The sequence below is a fragment of the Epinephelus moara genome, chromosome 4 (genome assembly GCF_006386435.1).
Source record: "Epinephelus moara isolate mb chromosome 4, YSFRI_EMoa_1.0, whole genome shotgun sequence".
NCBI lineage: Eukaryota > Metazoa > Chordata > Actinopteri > Perciformes > Serranidae > Epinephelus > Epinephelus moara.
Window position 1 is genome coordinate 42,161,448 of NC_065509.1, and position 21,430 is coordinate 42,182,877.

Consider the following 21,430-nt stretch of genomic DNA (forward strand, 5'->3'; position numbering starts at 1 on the left):
TCAAACGTCATTTCACCCCGTGAACACCATGGACGAGGAGATGTTAATCATGGAGGTGCACCCAGATGTCTTCCTACTACTCCTCTGGTTTTGTGGTTCTGTTTATAGAAACTACATCTTGTTATATCGCATGATTATGCGTGAATTCATGAGATCTCGTGGGTCCTCGTGACTCCCGCTGTCCGGCGGAGCTGCACCACTCCACACAGCAAACGCAGCCGGTGGGTGTTGACGGACGGTGGAGCACGCAGTGGATAACCAGCACAGCCGTTCCGCAACGGACACACATCCTGTGGAATTCTGGCGTTATTCTGTAATGGCAACCAGCGGTGTCAGGGGGATATGCAGCCGGACAACAACGTAGGTTAAGGGGGTGAAAGTCCTAGTATGGTGGGCAGGAGGGGTGGTGAATGGGTCCAACAACCACCTACTTTCACCCAGGAGACTGGATCTTTGCTTTCCATAAGACTGTAAAGCCAAACCCTGTTCTTTTTTTCGAAACCCAACCACGTGTGTTGTTGTAGAAGCATGAAAACGTCAGTTCACTCTGTTGTACTAGCGTAGTGCTTTTATTTTGAAAGAGACTGTATAGAAACTGTACATTTCCTGTGAAAACAGAAGTGTATTTTGAAAACAGACAATGCATGTAACAGGCTGAAGTTGACACGGCGTCCCAGAACGTCAGCAACCAACACACCCAGGGTACCTTGGACGTCATATGTGGACGTGGAAAGTCCATGACCAAACGTGGACATGTGACGAGTAGGGCTGCAACTAACGATTATTTTCATTGTCGACAAATCTGTCGATTATTTCTTCTATTAGTCGACTAATCATTCTATCAAAAAATGTGTTAAAATGTTGAAAAATGTCGGTCTGTCTCCCCCAAACCCCAAAATTATGTCATCTAATGTCTTGTTTCGTGCTCACACCAAAGGGTTTTAGTTCACCGTCATGGGAGAGTGTGTAAAGCTGCCAATATCTGAACGTAAGAAGCTGCAATAAGAATATTTTGGGGTACTTTATAGTACTTCTCTATGAAAAATGACTCAAACCGATTAGTCGACTACTAAAATAGTCACCGATTATTTTTTATAGTCGATTAGTCAGCTAATCGTTGCAGCCCTAGTGACAAGGTCGGAGTCCTAAAAGTAATCAGCAGATTAGTCGATGATGAAAACAATCCTCGCTTTAATATCATCGTATCAACATGATACTGAGTTATTACCCAGCCCTGATACTAACTCTTCACAGCAGCGTGACGGAGTGTGGTTTACATGGAGCATGTAAAGGACAAATAAGGCAGAGAGGAGGCGAGTGGTGATGAAGTGGAATCAAACCGCCGCTGACATTTTCAGAGTGAACTCATTCAGCCTGAAGACAAAAGATTCAAAGACACTAAAGATTCTCCCATGACATTCATTCATCTGATGATAAATAATATTCATATTGATACAGAATGTCATCCATCCATCATCCATCATCCATCCGTCCTCGCAGCTGTTTTCCTGCACATTTCTTTACCACCACTAATTGTGTTTATCCATCAACCAGCTTCTATCTTCATCCATCATCTGTCACTTCACCTCCACCTACCGACCCATCTCTCCATCAACCGCTCATTAATTCAGCATCAGTCCATTTATTTCGATGGCCAGTTATCCACCTAGTCCTTCACCTATCAACCACTCCTCAGCCACTTAATCATCCCGTTCATGCATACATTATAAATCTAATTTAACCCTCAGTCGTCTGTTTTCACTCTCTCAGTGTTTTAATGGTGTTTCTGTGTTTGTGAGTCCAGAGACAGCAGCAACAGAATCGTCACTAATGTATGGAAACAGAGCCAATGATGCCTCACAACCACACTCCACTGACTCTGGCTACATTTCTTTCCTTCTATATGTAGCTGCAGACCTCCTCCTCCACTCCTCCCCTCCTCCCCGCAGGCGCTGGAAGACGGAGGGGCAGCGAGCAGCCTATATATCACCAACGAGGCATTTGTCCATTTGTCTTGTGGTTGGGTGGCTGAAGGAAGAGAAAGAGGAAAAGAATGACAGGAGGGGAGGGGGCGTAAAGAGAAAGGGAGGGTAACGAAGAGAAATGAGGACAGAGGAAGGGGGGAAGGTAGGAGGGAAGGATAGAGAGAGGAGGAGGATGATGGGTGGAAAAACTGCGGGGCAAAAATATCGAAGGCTACAGTGAATGTAAAGAGAGGAGTTATTATCAGAGAGGAAGGGACGGGATGGAGAGGTGGCAGGGGAAAGAAGGTGTGATCAGAAGAGTGACGAATGGGAGGAATGTGTAAAGGAAAGGTAAGAGAGGGAAACAGAAGAAGTCAATGACAATGATAAATGGAGAGGACGCGACAAAGAGAAGGAGAGGAAGGTAGGGAATGACTGCGGAGGCTGTAGCTGGAGGACACAAAGGAGATAGTGAAGGTGGAGAGGAGACAAAGAGAGTGAAAGAAAAGGACAAAGAAACTGAAGGAGAAAAGTCGACTACGACTCCCGAGGAGCATTTCAGAAGCATCCAATCACAGAGCTCAAAACTGTTAAGTAAATAAATAAATACAAAACTTCCAGAACCAGCAGCTTGTCCAACTTCACAACTGGTCCCAGTAACACAGCTGGTGATATCATGTCAATTGATCCACGTCAGGACAAACTTTCACATCTATCAGCTGTTGGACAAAACTTCCAGAATGACTCCAAAAATCCTAAAAACTCGTGGTCCTTTGTTGCATGTTGTCCCCTCTCTTTCCCCCTTTCACGCTTCAAACTGTCCCTACATTAAAGACAAAAAGCCGTCCCCAAAAAAACATTTTCTTCTCACTAGTACTGGTGTATAGATACGCAGATGATGCACCTGCTTCAGTGTTATCACTATATTGAATAGGTGTTATCAGTGGCTACAAGCCCCCTTCTACACCAGGACATTAAATTGGTCCTCTTTATTATCAGGCAGTGATGTCTAGCTGCCAAAGTTAAGACGGGAGCAAAGGAGGAAGTCATTGAAAGAGGCAACAGACAGCATCTTTGCCTTAATATATCATTCTGAAAATAATGTGGGTTGCACAGGGTAGTGGCCACAGTAAAATCAGACTATCAGAGTTTACGTAGGTTACTTAGTGTCGTTGCAATAAGCTAATGCCACCGGTGCTGAAATTTTGTGGAAAAAATCTGCTTTACGGCAGGAAATGCATCATGTATTGTGAAATTGGTCGGTCAGCCAATCAGGGACTGGAGCTGGTCTTTAAGAGGAGTTGGGCATGAGATAGTTGAGTCACGAGCACAATGGCAGACGGACAAAGTTTGGAGACAAGTGAAAAACGGCCTAGCAAAAGAAAAGGAGCTCCTCTGTGTGAGGAGGCAAAGAAGAGCAAAAAGGAGAGTGATAAAAGAAGAGGAAAAACAAGAGTAAACCTCAGTCAGGCGTTCAAGAGATGGAGGGAGCTCCGTGACCAAAGAGGCTTCAAAACCCATGTCCAGCTAGCTTTCTTTCTAATGGATCAGTAAGTAACACGGCTAAATGTTAGCTAGACCAGAGAGGACTGTACTGTACTGGCTGCTAGTTCATTCCTAGCTGGCCAGCATCGCAAATCGCCGCAACCAGGGAGCGGGTAGCGAGTGTTGGTCGGCTGACATCCTGGTTGCCATTCTACGGCAGCCCTCGGACAGTGATACCCCCCTCCCTTCCTTCTGTTCTCTTCTCACGGAGGCAGCTATCCACGGACATCGCCCAGCTAAGTTACGCCCAGCTAAGTGAACACTGGACTTTGTTTCCCATTCAACACAACACCACTGATGCTAGGTGGCGCCAAGCTAAAAAAAACGAATCCTATCTGTTGCCTCTTTAATATATTTTAAGTGACATACGTAAGTGTATTACGTACGTTACATATGTACTTAATTTAACCCAAACCATATTTTTTCCCTAAACCTACCCACAAAACTATTCCCGATGACAACTGATAACAGCCTATCAGTAGATGCAGCAGGCCCATTTTAAGACCTCATGATCAATGTTAGATACGGAAACTAACGGGGCTTCTGTCTGTACGCTGCATTCATTGTGTTTATATTTGTGCACAAATTTGTGCCCGAGACGATCGGAGACTTCTGTCTATTTGTTCGTACAAGTTTTCTGAAAGCACACAGATACGGACAACACGGAGCAGTACCACCGGAGATCGTGCAGACAGTCTAGTGTATTTCAAGCAAGATGTGACCTTAGGAAATGAAGAAGAAATTTAAATAATGGTGGAACAGGATGAATCAGAAATATAATGAAAAGAATTCTTCGTCCACATCTCGGGATGTATAGAACAGCTTCACAGTCCACCGCCGTCTGCAACGCTGCCTCCGTTTGAGGATACAATACTACACCTCCTTCACCGTGACCTTGTTTGTTGTTGAGTGAAACTTTAGACTCCGCCCTCTAGTGCCATCTATTGGCTGTATTTATGCCAACAGAAAGGACACATGGAAGTACAGGGCAGTGATATTTACAACATTTATGTATTTTGTACGTAAAGGGAGTATAAATGAGCTTTAACCCACGAGACTGGCAACCACTGATAAAGCCTATTCAGTGCAGTAGAAATTTCACAGTCTTTTCAATTCCATTCATCTCCACTGTATGAAGGTGAACAGAGACATCTAAGTGACAGATCTCAGCAGAGCAAACTGAAATAAGGAAATGTGTATTTTCCCTTTAAAGTGACTGTGGTTCAGTGCGCAGCCTCTCTGCACACATTTATATAAAAACCATTCAGACAGAGAGGCGACATCAGAGGTGTCAGACCACATGATGGACGGCGATGGACTGTGCTCCTGTTTCAACAGGTCTGGTGACCTGTTTTGACAGTTTGACGGCCCCACAGGTGCTAACTCGAGCTGTAGCCACAAGTCACCTGCTGGCAACTGCGAAAAGCACCTTCACTTTCCTGGTCAGCATGTGACCCCACCCCCTCCACCACCACCCCCGAGGCCAAACATCTGCTCTGAGTGTCAGCTGCACACACTGCTGCTGCTGCTGCTGGAGGAGGAAAACTGATGGATGTGTCATAGCTGAAATACTAGTTAAGGTGCTAAAGGTGGTGTTAAAGCTTCACCTGTCAGTGTTCTATAATCGTCTTTAAACCATGAAACTATGTGTGGTTTGAGAGGAGTTTAAGGCTGAAAAACTGAGAAGAACAAACATTAAAACTCCATAAAACGACCATTAAAGTGCCTTAAAAGCTCCAATTCACCTTTTACCAAGTTCATATTTCATCTGTGGAGCTGCCAAATATCCTCTTTGGCTTGTGAGGATTTTTTTTCACCAGAGAAAATCAAGTTGAAGTTAGAAAACAACTGAATTTAAAGTGTAAACACGACACAGTCAGCAGGAGAACAACATTCAGACAAAGCAGAAACTCTGCAGAGAGAATAAATACAGAGCCGGAGACAAAACATCACGACAGAACAGCTTCAGCCTCTCTTTTTGTTCTTATTCATCTGTTTACAAATGTTAGAGTCACAAAGCTTGTTTGTTTTCTCCAAAACGCTACAAAAATGATGTCATGGTGATGGTACGGCTCTTTGGGTAAACGTGTCCGTCAACTGGAGGAGAAGAAAGACGATACACTGAATTAGTCATCACAAGCTGTGCAGCTCCGTGTTTGTTCTCGGTCCTCAGTTTGTGGAGGACAGAAGTCCTCAGAGACACAAACGCTACATAATGCATGGACAGCTGAGTGGTTTGTCTGCTCCGCTGTCGGACAGATCTGGGTTAAACAGAGTGACGTGTCGACTTTCTGCGGCGCCAACGAGGTCGCGACACCTTCAGTCCAAACAAGTCGAAGAGTTTCAGTCAAATGTTCAGAATCAGGGAGGTAAATCCTGTCATTTAAATTATTTCAAAAGAGGAACTACTTTACAGAGCTCACGCTCAGTGTGGGTGCTTCACATGGCGGAGGGATACACTGACTTAATGCATTAACAATATGGCGGCTGTCACAGTTCTGTCATACAGATTAACTGATGTGTGGGACTAAATGAACCTGACGATGGCGGTATATAAAAGTCAGATCACAGAGTGCGTTAATGTCTGCACCAGATTTCTTCTCGTGACACGTCGACCTGCTGGTGGCGCTAGAAGAAAAGCCAGCAGCATTCACCCTGAGGGGACCATGGACGTCTAAATCCACAGAATAATAAAACATATATGATCATGAGGTGTTGTCTTACAGGAGCAGGCCTCACTCACAGCGAGAACCACTGATCAATGTGCAGATACGGGTCAGATAATCAGGCGTTCTCTGGAATATAAATGTGACAGATTATTGATGAATATAAACGCTGTTTGTTTCTTGCTCTCTCTGAGCCTCTCCTTCCCTCTGTCAGGGTGAAGAGGGCTGTGGTAAATGGCCAGCAGCATGCTGGGAGGTGGGCGGCGATGCTGTGTGGGTGGGAGCTTTGCTACGCCTGCCAACTGCTCGAGTACACTGATGAATGTTGCTGCGAGATGGAGAGCTGCACTGTAAAAAAATATAACAGCTCAAAGCGGAAAAACAAAGAGGACAGAGCTCAGTTACAGTTTTTACATCTCTGTTCAATGTCCGCAAAAATCATCTGATCCATCAGAGCTGATGGAGCGGCACAAAGTGTAATTAGGACATTCACGGTTTTCACATTATGTGTCCAGCAGGTTGATCTCTGTGGGTTTAAAATTAAATTTAAACTATTACTGAACTGATGCAACATTTGGTTCATCGTTCATGTTCCCCTGAGGATCAACAGGTCGACATGTTAACGTGTCCTTTCCACCTCAGCTGGACTCTCTCTCTCGTCCATTTTACACTGCCTCATCATGGCAGGAATCTCACGCCGTCATGCCACCTCACTGCTCTGTATAAAAGGTACAATCGTGGAATGGAGGAAGGAGTTGTCTCGCCTTTAAGCTGTCATTAGAGGTCGTAACAGCTCCAAAACGATGTCTGTATAAACAGAACAGCTGGCAGGATGGGATCATCACAGGTGTGATGTTTTGACGACGTGCTATGCATGCGATGTACCACAGATTTTAAAAGTAGCTGTTACCAGTTAGCAGCTAACTCAAAGATGAAAAACAGCAGCTGAAAATGTCTGCATACTGGGAGACCGGTGAGGTCCATTAGCTCTGTGAGTAGAAGGGTAGGGGGTTTCTGTGGGTGGAGGGGGTGGGGGTTTGTGTTGTAAATAATCCAGTTAGGTTCAGTCGAGCTCTTGGTCCTGGACAAAGTGGATGTGACAGCAGGAACAATGCATGATGAGCATTGAACACAGAGCTGTGGAGCTGGCAGTGGGTCACTGCTCACTGCCCCACACCCACAGATCTGCAGAGAGGAGCCACACATACAGACACATCATCTAGAGACAAGATATCTGCAGGATGTGATGGAGACGTGGGGGAGGGGATTCTGGTGTATTTTTGTGGTGTGTGTTTTTATACTTATCAGTGGCAGTAGGTAATGGAACTGTTAAAAAAATTACCTGTGACTATTCCTTCTAAAATTCAAACGTCCATAAAGAGAGCAAACAACACAACAGGAGACATAACTACCTATGAAGGTAAATTTATTTCAACATGAACAAGTATCTTAAAGGGAAGCTGACTATTTGAAACCAGCTCTGTGTCACTGCAGTGTGTGCAGATGGAGCTCTCTACCCATCTGTCATGACGCATTTCATGTCACCCAGCAGCCCTCCTCGAGCAATACTTGGACTTCTAGACTTCTCTGACCTGCTTGTAGGAGGTCTGAGCCCTGAGGCAGTTGCCCAGTTCGTAATCTTTGACCGATACGTTCATGAATTGTAGGATGTACTCAGACTGCATTTGTGTCATATTATCTTCAGCTGACCTTGATGATCTTCTACACTGAAATCTCTTTAGGAAGAGATTTCATTACAACCACTATGGACAGGAGGAACAATTACAGCAACATGTAACACTCTGAAGAGGATCTGCTTACTTTCAGGTTCATATCTGTATTCAAGGTTTCTACCAGAACATCTTTACATGCTTTAATTAGGGCTGTACCCGACTCAGAATAATGTCAGTCGACTCAGATTTGTCTGTTACATGTGAATATTCCATTTGTTCTTAGTTTCAGTATCAAGTTTAAATTTGAACGGGGTTTAGTGGGATGTTCAGGCTGACAGCGGCATTCACATAATATTGTAAACAATCTAACGGCGCTAATAACGGATCGAAAATGTGCAACAATATTTTTTGTCAACACTAGGTATCAAACAAAAGTCAGAGACTGTTGTATTAGGTACCTGTGAGCTGTGGATTCACCACCTCTAAGCAAAACTGAGAACATGATGTTATCTCAGAGCCTTACGGTAAAAAGTTTCTCCTCCTCAATACGTCTGCAGCTGTATTGAGGAGGAGAAACTTTTTATGTTAACTTTTAAAGAGTAGCATGAGAGTTCACTCTGCAGCAACATCTGGGGGCGTTTTCCTCGGCACACTGACTAGCAAAAAAGAAAAAAAGACTGCTCAACTTGAAGCGATCTCAGTCGACTGAGGGGTCTCCAACCGCTGAGGCGAAACTCTGCTCCGTTTAGTATCCCACAGCACTCTGTGAAAGCCCACTCTGCTCTGATTGGTCAGCGTTTCTCTCGGTGTCTAAACACCGTCATTGCAGCCAGGGAATGATGTAATTAGGGATGTCCCGATCACATTTTTTTTTGCATCCGATCCGATACTGAGTCCTTCTTTTTGAAACCGAGTCCGATCCGATACTTTGCAAAGCATTAAGAAAGAAAAAAAAAAGAATGCATCCAAGTTGTCCCATAAGGTTTGTTTTTTATTTAAATAGTATCCAAAAAGCTTTTTGGTGGTTCAGCAGCACAAAATGTAAACAAATTCTAAATTGTAAACAAATTGTCCCTCCAGAGTTGCCGTAGGGCTGTGGTAGGCGAGGTTCCGCCATTAGGTGTGGCTGTGCTGCTCGGAATAAAGAGAGAAACGGTGGCCGCTGAACCTGTTGTCTCGACTCCTGTCCGTTTATTGCTCATTAGCTGCGCTCAGTTAGGCGAACCCAGGACGCTCGGTTACAATACATTGGAAAGCGGAGGCAACAGTGAACAACACAGATGAAAAACCTGGCCATTTTTGTTGTTTTGATTCCTCTGATCTTTTATTACCAATTCCGATTTTATAAAAATATCGTGATGGGTGCCAATAGGTTCGGGACATCCCTAACTGTAACAGAGTATAGCGTCAATTTTTGCCATTAAAAATCACAGATAAAATCTTCTAAACACAGCCAGACATGTTCCTGCAGAAATATGGTCCAACATCGATGTTGTTGTTCATGTTTCCCTGACGTTAGCATGTAGCTACATGTAGCAGTGTATGTAATGTAAACACAACACAAAGAATCTGTCACCAACTGACGTCAGCGCGTCTCGTTGGACTCGAGTATTCAGAACGTTCTGCAGCCTGAGGTTTTTACTTTTACATACGTTAACCTCATTATATGAAACTCTGGACATGTTAAATGCAAATATCTAACACTGTAACGTGTAAAATATGTGACAGAAAAATAAGGACAAGCAGAATAAAATATGTGAACCCGTCCTTTAAACTCATGTCAGCAGCAGCAGCAGCAGCAGACCTGCTCTCCATCTGTAGCTCCTCCATGTACAGTTTCTGACACTAATTCTAACTGTTGACCCGTGTTTGAGGCGTCGTACAGTGAAATGAGACACTGCTGTCATGCTGCCAACATCGTGCTCACCAGAGTATCGGGGCCGAGATTTGGCCCGTTTCCTGTCACTGACTGACAGCTTGAGGAGCTCCGTGATAAACGCAGTGACAGCCAGCTGTTAAACAGGACATCAGAGAGCTGCGGCGGCAGCTCGCCAAACTCACGTAATGCCCCAATACACGGCCACTTACGCTCCTGCACGACAGTCAAGGAAAGCCATGGCGTCAAGGTGCAGAGCATCAAAACTGTAAATGAAAAACTCATCGCAGCGTTTCAGCAGGAGCGTTCTCTGAGGTTTGTTCTGAATATATTGAAGGTATTTAGATGGTATTAAGTGAATTGGCTCTGCTTCAAGGAGGCGGCTGTGTGGACCAGCCACAACTTTTTAACTTAGCAGAGGAACCTGCTGTGCAGTTAATTAGCTGGGGGATTGTGGATGGTGGGATTCATTACACGGCTGACTGAACAATAAATCTGTGTGTTTTCTGAGGGGTGAAGCTCAGAGACGGAGCTTTCTCTGAGGAGGAGACCTGGAAACACTAAAGTATGATGTGTTTCCTGTTCTGGTCAAGACAGATTAATTTATAGAGCGTGTTTTAAAACAGCAAATGTTGACCATCGTTCTTCACAAAGAAATAAATAACGGTCATAAATGGGAGAATGGGAGTAAACTTAGCATACACTATTCTGACAACATCATGACACAAAAAGCATCACACAAACATAAATAACTTACATAAATGTCAGTGGGAGACTGTTCCAACTGAAAATGCTGCATCATCTTTAGTTTTTAACTGGGTACGCACAAAATGAGGCCTATAAATTTGTGATCTACAAAAACAGACTTGATGGGAGAAACTTTGACGCGTGCTTACAAACATTTTGGAGACGGGAACTTGGTGATGCAGATGGTGAGGTTGAAGCCTGACTGTAGAAATTGTCAACTAATTTTTTACGCACTCCGTTTTTGCTTTTGTCTGTACGTACATTTTCCTACACACTGTTTCATAAATGAGACTCCTGATCTGAGGGGTCGGGAGGTGGAATAAAGGATGAGCAGTTCAGAGATGTGAGCAGGTGTGTGTCTTTAAAACAAATAAAAGAATTTAAAAACGATTCTGTACTTCACTGGGGTGATGTGGTCTTGCTGCTGTATTTTGCTCTTTCTTTGCACCTCCCTCTCTGTACCTCCCTCCCTCCACTCCTCTGCACCTCCCTCTCTGTACCTCCCTCCCTGGATCTCCCTCGTTGCACCTCCCTCCCTAGACCTCCCTCCATGGATCTCTCTCCCTGCACCTCCGTTTCTCTACCTCCCTCCCTACACCCCCCTTCCTGTGTCTCCTTCCCTGGATCTCCCTCCCTGCACCTCCCTCTCTGTACCTCCGTCCTTACACCTCCCTCCCTAGACCTCCCTCCCTGCGCCTCCCTCCCTGCATCTCCCTCCCTGCACCTCCCTCTCTGTACCTCCGTCCTTACACCTCCCTCCCTAGACCTCCCTCCCTGTATATCCCTCCCTGCACCTCCCTCTCCGGGCCTCCATCCCTGGATCTCCCTCCCTGCTGCTGCACAAGCTGCTTTCTCTCCCCAGTCAGCCAGAACATCAGCAATTGGCAAACGCTAACACGGTGATCCACGGCAACAGGTGCCAAAGAGTCGTTACCGCGGCAACAGTGACACTTTGCATCAGCTACAGGACGGAGTTAAAGAGAGGAAGAGGCAAACAACACACATGCTGCAAGAACACAACAACAGTACACCACTAATACTACTAATGCTGATACTGCTGTGAGCGTTATTCTCAGTTCAGGTAGTGCTGCGTCTGAACCTGCTCCTCTGCTCTGATCAGTGCTGTATCTTTAAACATTCCTCCTCCCTTTTCTCCTGCTAAACGTGTTGTAGTAAAGTCATAGTCATATTCTAACAGCTTTAAACTGACGGTTTGAGCTGCAGCAAGCACACATTTTCTTTCTTCAGCATGAATAACATCATGATGGGACAACAACATCCTATAATATACATATATACATACAGGTTGACCTGCAGCACAGACAGGACACAGAAGAAGAAGTGAACACTGAACTCCAGGAAACTGTTGAGAAGTTTCAGAGAGCACAAACTGTCACTGCTAACGGAGCCAAAGTGAGAGGAAGCAGTCCTGCTGAGTTTACGTTTGGCAGAGAGGGAAGAGGTCAGAGCGATGTCCCGTTACGCTGCCCGCTAAGTCCATTAAACGTCTGAGTGCTCATTAAACAGTGATACATGTCCAAATATTTTATTATGAGTCATCTAATGAGAAACCAAAGAGAAATCTATCACAGGTGAGAGACTGATAATGAGCCGGAGAGGCAGCAGTGACTCACACTGTTTTTAGGATGAGTCATCGATTCGGAGACCATCGGTTAAACGCCTCATCAGCTGCACAGTGAACCAGGACAGGTAGAGACAGACAGACAGACAGACAGACAGACAGACAGGTCCACTGGAATATCAACAGACAGACAGATGGACGGACGGAAACAGGTAGACAGACAGGGAGCCACACTTACAGACACAGTGGAAGTATGTAGCCTTGTGTGTGTGTGTGTGTGTGTGTGGTCTTGTACATCTATCTATGTGAGGACCAGTGTCTTCCACTGTAACAGTGAGGACATTTTGCTCAGTATAACTCATAGTTTTAGTTCAGATCAAGCAGCAGCCTCCAGGACTGAAAAGTGAAGCCAAAAACTGCAGTTCCTCTAAAGGTCCGCCGCAAAATTAGCCACGGAGACTATTGTAATCTTGGCGGCATGTGTTTCTGTCAGCGGGAGTCTTGCCAACTGCGTTACGACCTGTGTGTGCACACCACAAGATCTCTCCACCGAGCCCTCGTTGACAGAGCCCCAGATAACGCGGTGACGTCACCAAACTTGGAGACAACACATCGTAAAGGCATGGATATTCTTCCCAGTGTTGAATCAGATCTGCCTCCAGGGCCTGGGTCCAAACACAATGTGCTCCCCGTGATCCTGTGGACGCCGCCATTGTTGTTGTTGCTTGCTGGCTTGTCAGTGTTGCCAGATCTTGGGATAGAAACAAGCAACCAGGGCTATGGAAACAAGCCCAAAAGAAGCGATGGATATATATAGAGGAAGGCGACGTTTAGAGAGCAAGCCCAAATAAGCAACTCCACTTTAGAAAATAAGCAACTCCACTTTAGAAACAAGCCCAAAGTTGCGGCTAATAAGCAGACCTGGCAACCCTGCGGCTTGGCCTCCTCACATTTCTTCCGTCCTCCTGCGTGCTGACGTGGGACATATCCCTGCTCTCATTGGCTGATGCTCTTTGTCAGTTGTGTCAGACTTCTCCAGTTATCCAGTCCCACTCACAGACTGGATATCTGGGGGGCGACTTGCTCGTAGGCTTGTTCACACATGAGGACTCGTCGTGGCAGACTATCTGCAGACTCACCTCCGACCCAAGGTGGCTCTCAAGATCCTCTGCGACGTCAAAATCGCGGTGAAAATCGTGTAATGTGAACTAGACTTGACAGCCACTAGAGGCTGGCTCCAAGAGCGAGTCAGTCTCCACAGACCTCCATGTTAAAATGTCCAACTTTACAGTATCATTAAACATGTTTACAGCCTGGTACAAAAAGCGGTTTTGTTCTCTTTAGCTAATTTAATGATTCATGACAACTGCACTGGGGCTGAATTGTCATACCACTCACTTGTGTACATTTTATTTAGGCTTAAAGTTATGCAGATTTGAGGGTGGGGCCACTTTGAGTTAGATTCACCCCACATTCCTCCACAGCTCTAGTCCAAATACAATCACTTTTGGATACAATAAACCAAGATGGCAACGGCCAAAATGCCGAACTTGAGGCTTCAAAACAGCAGTCCACAAACCACCGGGTGACATCATGTACGCTGTGTCCATTATTATTACAGTCTATGATTTTTACCACATGACACTGCAATCAATTTTGATATCCACCTAAACAGAATATTAAATTGTATCTCGGCATGGTGGTGCAGTGTTCAGTGTTTCATCGCCTCTTCAAAGTACAAACATGTATGAACTGAGTATGAAATTACTGTGGACTTATCATCTTATTTACAATCATCACATAAAAAACAGAGGAATGTCAGGAGAAATTTTCAATGAAACAAACTGTTTTTATGGTTTCCTGTCCACTGATGGGACTGTCCTGTGTCGTCCCAGCACAGTTTGACGCAGGACATGTTGGCACAAAGCAACAGAGGAACAACAGACTGGTGATCAAAAGAAAATTAATCACCAACAAATCTACCAAGACAATCCAGCCTCAGTCATTTATCAAGGGAAACAGTGAGCATTTGAAATCGTCTGTATGATTGTGAGTTAAATATCTTTGACTGCTGGTGGGACAAAAGTTAACTGAAGACATCACAGTTTCTTCACATTTAGAAACACTCAGAAGAGTCATTCTCCCATGATGCTTTGCAACTTCTTTCTTCCCGCTGGTCTTTACGTCATAATTTCTGGATAATAGATGAGAGTTTGAATTTTTGATGTGGTCATGCGCAGACTGAACGGTGATAAATTAATCAAATGGTCAATCTGTTCTCACACGCAGATGTAATGTTTGCACGTTATCAGACTAAACTTTCTGAATGTGTGTGAGAGTCGTTTAAAGGTCTCACAGCATGGAAACCGAGAGATTGGGTCTAAACAAAGAACTGTGAGCAGCCTCATTGAAGGTTTTAAATAATGCATCTTTCATGAATTCCCTCTGACGTACATCGCTCCTGTGGCGAGGCTCCTGCAGAGTCAACGCATGACCAAATCATCTCCACACACACACACACACACACACTTCATCAGCATGCTAATGATAAGCTCCAGAGCATCAGGATGTGTTTGTGTGTGGAAACTTTCTTTTCTGGTTTCCTCACAGATGACGACGAGGGGTGAGGCTTTGCTCCTCTGATGTCAGAATCAGAAGTGCTTTATTGATTTGAGGGGAAACTGTGATTTGTTACAGAATAAAGAATTTTAAGAAGTAAGAATAAGAGTATGAAATAGAAGTATGTAAATATAAAGTCATTAAATAGAAATAAACTGTGCATTATGCTACAATGTTTAACACCGATACTTAAGATATTAAGAATAAAATATTATATATCTTTACTGTGCTGAGACTGTAAGTGTGCAAAATGTACAAATAAGAGCACTGTGCTACATTAAACTGTATAAACTAGTTTGTTACTTTCAGAAACATAAAATATGTATATGCTATAATGTTTTCTACAAAGCAAGAAGAAGATGAAACATAATATTTGCAATTATGTGCATATGTTGAATAAATAAATACATAAGTCGGGCTGCCCCCTAACAGTCGACCAAATGTTAGTCGAACAGAAAGGTCATTAGCCAGCAAGGTTTCATTGGTCGCTTAGTCGCAGAAAAAAAAAAAGTGAAACTCTATCAGGAGCTGCTCCTTGTCAAAATAACTCCAAACCTATATGACTGGAGCATGTGTGACTTTAATGTGAAAGGACAGACACAGGAAGTGTCCACGCTCAGCAGTCAGACAGGAGTCAGGTTAATCTCCAGGGCTGGTACCTGCGGTTATTCCACAGGCTAGTTAATAACATGTCGGGCAGGAAATCCAAAGTGTGGGATCATTTTGAGAAGGTGAAGGACGAACCCAAGGTGATATGTAAACTCATCTTCATTGGTCGACTACAAACATGACGTATCATCTGAAACATGGAAGTAGCTACATGCCCATTAGCCCACAGCGTCATTAACAGGCGGCTCGCTCAGTGTGTGACGTGCACTTGGAGATAAAATATAGGCCTATATTAATGAAGGTTCATTAGTACGGTTTGTATTTCTCTGTAATGTAGCACAGTGTTAACAATGTTACTGATACTATTCTTTCTCACACCTTCAACTCAAACCACCAAAATATATCATTTAATCATTACATTCATATCAGAAACATGCGGGAGACTAGTCCACTGATGGACCCTGATGAGGACTGTTGGTCCACTGATGGACCCTGATGAGGACTAGTCGACTAGTAAAAGTCTTAGTTGGGAGCAGCCCTGGTAGATAAGCAAATGTAATCCGGTATATCGCTGAAACTCTTCCTGCCCTCATTCTCAAACTGATCTGAGAGGAAACAAAACGTCACTGAGCTCATCTGGACGACACAAACACTGACTGGGCCTTTAAGACTATTTTTGGGTGTGACTGTGTTTGATTGACAGGTGTCTCGGCCTGTTCCACTCAGTCACTTGGTCATCCCTCCTCACTTCAGTAATATCTGGCTGCAGCAAAGTAAACTCTGAGATAAGACGCCACCTCTGACACTTTGTCCATGTTTGCTGTGAGCAACACTGAGTCTGTCCAGAGACTGACTGACCACATGATGATGATGATGATGCACTGAGAGCTCACATGTATACCGGAGGTGTGTTTCCAGCAGCAGGGTGACAGATGGATCCTCAAACCTCTCAGAGCTCCAGGTTTATTCATCTGTTGAGACACATTTTCTATTGACAACAGAGAAGTGATGCAGAGCTGATAATGGAAACTCTCCTCACGCTCACAGTGAGACTGAAGTCAGCGCCACAACAGCAGCACATAATACATGTCATCTGTTTGGTAGCTGTGATATTGCAGTGTGATCAGTCAGAATGTTGTGTTGTCATGACCAAGCGACAACAAAAGAAGTCAACGCTGAAGTGCCAAAAACTGCAGTTCCTCTAACAGCCACGTCAGGCTGGCTCCAAGAGCGAGTGTATCTTCACAGACCTCCATGTTAAAATGCCCAGCAGAAATAAACATATTTACAGCCTGGTGCAAACCAGAATTACCACCCTGTGAATGTGTGCCTCTGTGCCACCAAGTCTCTCTTACGCCGGAACATTTTTGTCCATTCAAACAGTCACTATGTCAGATTAGGATATTGTAGAGGCGTAAAATCTTTCTGTGACTTGGCCGACTGACATCACAGACTACACGTTGGTCCATGACCAATAATCCCTGGTCATCTTTCATGACGTCATCATAATAATCTTGTCCTGTTTTTCCTATTATTACGCTGTGCTGCTGCCAGAGGAGCCGCTGAATGAGTTCCCTCTGAGCGGTAAGGACGCCACAGTTTATTCCACACTACTGAAGCTGCTCGTCTTTTTGGAACCACCGCAGAGTCGCTAATAATTTTGCTTTCAGCCATGCTTGTTGTTGCCGTGGGTAACAGTATGACGTCGACATGTCAAGTCAAAATATCGCTTGTATCAGAATATGATATGGCACAGCCCTGATGCTAATGAGGAAACACACAGAGACTTGTGTTTGGCTTCTGTCTCACCTCGTCTCACGACTGAATATGTGACTGATGCCATCGCTCAGTTTGTGTTCAGTCACAGTGACAGAAAACAGTGATCACAGTGGGCGAGACGTGCGTCTCTGCAGAGGACAGAAACTTTCTTCAGTTTCCTTCACGCTGTCTTCACTCTCAACAACTAACACGAGCAGTCTGAGCTGACCAATCACAGCTCCGATGGTCTCCACATGTCGTCTCTGCTGTAGCACCGACATGTGTGTGTTATGTTTCTAAAGAAGTGCACATCAGCTATAACCACTGCAGGTACACCATAACATCTTAGTCTGCTGCTGTCCATCTCCACCTCCATCACTGCTCCGTATCACTGTGAGACACACTCAGTAGTATCTGCAGTGGCTAACTGGCTCGAAGTCTTACTCAACCAGGTTTTTGAAATATCTCAAAAACAAACAAACAATTAACATGAAAAGTACAATCACACAAAATGACTACATAGAGATGCAAAACAGCTGCAAAGAGACAAAGAAATGACCACAAAGAGACAGAGACTCACAACGACTACTTAAAGAGGAAAAACAAACAAAGGGACTACAAAGAGATACAAAGAAGCTGCAGTGAGATCCAACATGACCACAAAGAGACACAATTGAGATACAAAGAGACAAAAAGATACTCACAACTACAAAAAGGGGAAAAAACAACCACAAAGGATCGACACAGAGATGCAAAACAGCTGCAAAGAGACATAAAATGACTACAAAGAGATGTAAAACAGCTGCAAAGATACAAAGAAATGACCACAAAGAGACAGAGAGAGACTCACAACGACTACTTAAAGGGGAAAACAACCACAAAGAGACACAAAACAACTACAAAAAATGGGAAAACAAACAAAGGGACTACAAAGAAGCTGCAATGAGATCCAACATGACCACAAAGAGACACAGTTGAGATGCAAAGAGACAAAAAGATACTCACAACTACAAAAAGGGGAAAAACAACCACAAGGGGACACAAAATAACTACAAAGAGACAAAAGGCAACTACAAGAAGATGCAAACGACTAAACTGGGAACTAAGAAAGTGACTCAAAACTACAAAAAACGAGGAAATACAACCACAAAGGATCGACATAGAGATACAAAACAGCTGCAAAGAGACTCAAAATGACTACAAAGAGCTTCAAAACAACTTCAAAGAGACAAAATGCAACTACAAAGAGATGGAAAAAGCGACTAAAAAAGGGTCAGATCTAAAGGAGGGTAAACAACTACAACTTAGTCTGTGTGTCGTTTATATGAAAGAAAGGAGATGGGGCCTTTTGCACATGTGTACCCAGGGGCCCATTGTTTCATTATCCGCCTGTGGTAATACTGCATTCAGAGCATGTTTGCATCAGTGTGATGAACCCTGATTTGTCCAATATTAAAACCAAAAACACACACTCCCTTAACTCCGGACAGTCAGGCCGAGATGATTTCTCTCTGTGTGACTGATCACTGCTACAAAATGAGACTCGAGACATTTAGCATTAAAGTTTTATATCACACTGAAACACCGCACTGAACATGATGGAAATATCTGAACATGATGCCACGCTGTGGGCTGCACGTCTGACAGGAAGTGGAAATGTTCCCAAAACTCCACAACAACAAACAAGCTCCTTATTTTACAGGATTTCCCTTTAACTGAGCCATAAAGCTGTTTTATAGGTTACTATGGTTCAGTCTCTGTCTGTGATTGGCTACAGGAAGACGCTTGTGTCTCTCACCCGTTCTCACACACACACACACACACACACACACACACACACACACACACACACACACACACACACACACACCACCTCTGAAACACTGCACAGACACACACACCTTTCATTTCCTTGGTGCACAAACGCACACACACCGCCCCTCTCTCTCCCATAAACACTCGGTGCGTTACATAAAGCTAATCAATGCACCGGCAGCTATAAATAATTCAGGCTCCGCTCCATCCAACACCAGCCGAGAGAGGCTGCTGCTGCTGCTGCTGCTGCTGCTGCTGGTGGTGCTGATGGTGATGGTGGTGCTGGTGACGGCACTGCGGAGGAGCGGAGCCGGCCAGGCGGGAACTACCTCATCCTCATCAGTGATTACCGGCTGCAGCCTCCCCTTCCACCTCCTCCACCTCCCCTCTGTGTCATCACTCACACCTACAGCAGAGGTATGGCAGTGAAAGAGGCAACAAGGTCCGCCTCCACCTGGATGAAATGATAGATAACAGAGCAGAAGAGAGGAGAGGAGAGGAGAGGAGGGTACGATCCGCAGCGCGCGGCCGTTTCCGCATGTTGCATCAAAGCATGCAGCCAGGTGAAGCTGACAGCGGCTACCTGCAGCCTGCTGACCGTCTGTGTGTATATATCTGCACAAACACACACACACACACACACTCACACACACACACATACGCGCATTACACACACGGCAGCAGTTGACGCCTAAAACCCGTGCGCAGCATCTCACTCTCATCTCCATCTTCACACCGCTGAAATCCTCCGAGCTGCAGCACAAAGCCGAAACATCTCCTCACAGAAACAAACACATCACCCCGGACAACACCCGAGCATCCCGCCGCCCCTCCCCGACACCTTCTCTGTCACATTTGGGCGCACGGTGTGCTCCGTTTTTCACTAACCTGATGCGTCTGAAGCGACCGAGGTGGCGAAAGGGATCCCGACCGACCAGTCTGCAGCCAAACCTCCGTCTGATGCCCGCCCTATATCCCACCCTCCCTCTCCCTCTCCATCACCACCCCCTCCTGCGCACTATTACCTCACAGCTCTGTTCCTCCAAGACAGCAGAGAGAGAGAGCACAAAGCATATGGCGACTGATCCTCTGCAAGAAAACCAGAGCTACAGAGACACAGCAGGTCTGTTTGCATCATTACTAAACACAAAGTAACAGGAGAGAGTCTAATCTGTGATATTCAAACCAGCATCAGGTCCAACAGCAGCGGTAACTTCAACAACTCTGACACAATAAAAGAAGAAACAAGCCAAAGGACTGGAGCCACTCTCATCATTCAGGGGCCGAGGAGGCTAGATTTAGCTGTAGTGCTAAAACTGATGTGAGTGCCTTGTCTTAAGGAGAACAGTACGAACAGATATTTAACTTTAAGTCCTCTAAAAATCAGGATTTCACTCTCAAAACTTGTGTCACTTACAAATCTGTGTTTTCTCAAATGTGACTTTGCAGTTTGACTGAGTTTGGTCATTAAAAGTGGAATCATGTGTGCATGTTTCAGCTCAGTGCTCCTGCATCTGAAGTTTGAAAAATGAGCCTACCAACTTGAAATGAATCCATCCTGTGGTTTCAGCACCAGCAGCCCGACCTTCTGTCCAATCAATAAATACCCTCCTGAATTACACAGAGCAACCCTGAAACTGAAATCCTAAACTAACTAACTAACCATCCATCAGATCTTAAAGGTACAGTGTGTAAGATTTAGGGGGGATTCTGTGGCATCTAGTGGTGAGGACTGATGACTGCAACCAGTGGAAACTTCTCCTGGTTAGAATTCCTTCATTGTTCAGGAGGTTTTTACCAGGAGCTGGATTATCCACAGAGGTCTCTTCCTCTCTAAAACAAACAGACCAGATGATTTCAACCAGCAAAAACACTAAATAAATCAGTGTCAGTTTACAAATCAGTGTTTTTTAACACAGTTTGGCACATCGCAGATGAGCTGATAGCCCAGCGCTCTTGGCGAAGCCAGACCTATAAATGCAAAAGTCTGTCTTTAGCCCTATTCGGACGGGATTAGTTTTACATAGGTACGTGGGGTAAAGTAATAATTACCAGAGATTTTAGTCCCGTCCGAATGTGCCATGTTAGTAATCATTACCGCACGATGTCAGTGAAGATTACCGTGACTTTTACCTTCTGTAAAAGGGTCCCGGACAATTACCTCAGGCAATACTAATCCCGTGCGAATAGACCAGCAGTAAATATGTGTGTAGATATTTCGTCATATCCTGTTTATAAGTGTTTTTTCGTGGATTTTCAAGCATGGAGGCTCTTGAAGAAGCACTCAGTTTTGCACTTCACAGTCGTACAAGTCCGTGTGAAACCTCAGGTACTGTGGGCCTACGACGAACACGATCCAAGTGTGTTCGATTGTGGTATGCACAGGAAGCAACGTCATACGCAGATGATGACAGGAGGGGACGGCGGTGCGTGAATGGATTTACCCCTCCCACTTGTGGTAGTTTTACTGATATTTCTTATCCCGTGCGAATTGGCCATTAATATTACCGACGTCCTGTGGTAAAGTGACATTACCCCACGTGCCCATGTAAAACTAATCCCGTCCGAACAGTGCT

The 21,430-nt window shown here is 44.7% G+C and overlaps 1 protein-coding gene across 1 annotated transcript in view; it reads right to left on the minus strand.

The window, feature by feature from the left end:
- LOC126389115 (complexin-2) overlaps nt 1-19,827 on the minus strand; it is a 55,597-nt gene extending 35,770 nt beyond the window's left edge. Inside the window, exon 1 of the mRNA XM_050042570.1 lies at nt 19,743-19,827. The gene's annotated coding sequence lies outside the window, so the exon portion shown is untranslated. The remainder of the gene's footprint in view (nt 1-19,742) is intronic.
- Between the last annotated feature and the right edge of the window lie 1,603 nt (nt 19,828-21,430).